Raw genomic sequence first — 1,302 nt, 5'->3', positions numbered from 1 at the left:
TAGTTAATAAAACAAGAAAAGGTCCTTCCCAAAGGGGAGATAAGTTTTCTTCTTTCCATGTTTTTATTAGAACCTTATCTCCTGGTTCTAACTGATGAATCGCAAATCCTAAAGGTGGTGTTTGGGCCACCATCCCAATTTCTCTTAACTCTTTTAATCTTTTTCCAATAGTAATTACATATTTTTGGATACTTTGATCCTCAATTACATTATTCCCCAAAGGCATTCCTTGAAAATAAGGCATGCCATAGAGCATTTCATATGGTGATAATCCAGTCTCACTGTGTGGTTTAGTTCTTATGTTTAAAAGTGCCAATGGTAGACATTTCGTCCAAGGCATTTGTGTCTCAATCATTAATTTAACCAATTGTTGTTTTATTGTTTGATTCATTCTTTCTACTTTCCCTGAGCTCTGTGGGTGCCATGGAGTGTGGTATTCCCACTGAATACCTAATGATTGACATCATAATTTTATTATCTTAGATGTAAAGTGTGTGCCCTGATCAGAATCAATGTACTGGATTATCCCATATCTAGGTATCAAGTGTTCTAACAACATTTTTACCACCATCTGTGCAGTAGCTCGTGCTACAGGATAAGCTTCTACCCATTGTGTTAAGTGATCTACTATTACTAATAAATATTTTATCCTCCCTACCTTAGGCAATTCAGTGAAATCAGCTTGTACTCTTTCAAAAGGTCTATAAGCTGTTTTTCTCCCTCCCATGGCTGCTTGTCGAAACACTTTCTTGTTACTTTTTGACAAGATAAGCATCCTTGTGTAATTTGCTTGGCTATTTCAAAAATCCCAATACAGCCAAATTGTTTAAGGAAATGATCACTGAACGCCTTTGTACCCCAATGCGTTTGCGTATGCAATCGTTCTCATATTTGCCTGGCATAGGCTTTTGGCAACATCTCTCGCCCATCGGGTAACATCCATTTTCCTTGTTCTAATTTAGCTCCTATTTTCTCCAATTTTACCTGTTCCTCAGGGGTAAACTTCTTCCTGTTCTCCTCTCGTTTTTCTTCGCTGATGTCTTCCTGTGTTTGTATTGCATTAATTTTAGTGACCTGTGTCCTCAGGGCTGCTTCCTGGGCCTCTTCATCTGCTAGGTTATTTCCTCTAGTTCGATAATCTAATCATTTTTGGTGTCCTCTCACATGTACCACTGCTATCTCCTTTGGTTCTCTTAATGCCTTTAAAATTTTCACTATTAATTCCTGATGTATTAGATTCCTCCCTTGAGTATTAATTAAACCCCTTTCTTCCCAAATTTTTCCAAAAGTGTGGACCACTCC

Source organism: Calidris pugnax, unplaced genomic scaffold (genome assembly GCF_001431845.1).
Source record: "Calidris pugnax isolate Ruff unplaced genomic scaffold, ASM143184v1 scaffold470, whole genome shotgun sequence".
Taxonomy (NCBI): domain Eukaryota; kingdom Metazoa; phylum Chordata; class Aves; order Charadriiformes; family Scolopacidae; genus Calidris; species Calidris pugnax.
Note: the sequence above shows the minus strand (reverse complement) of the source record.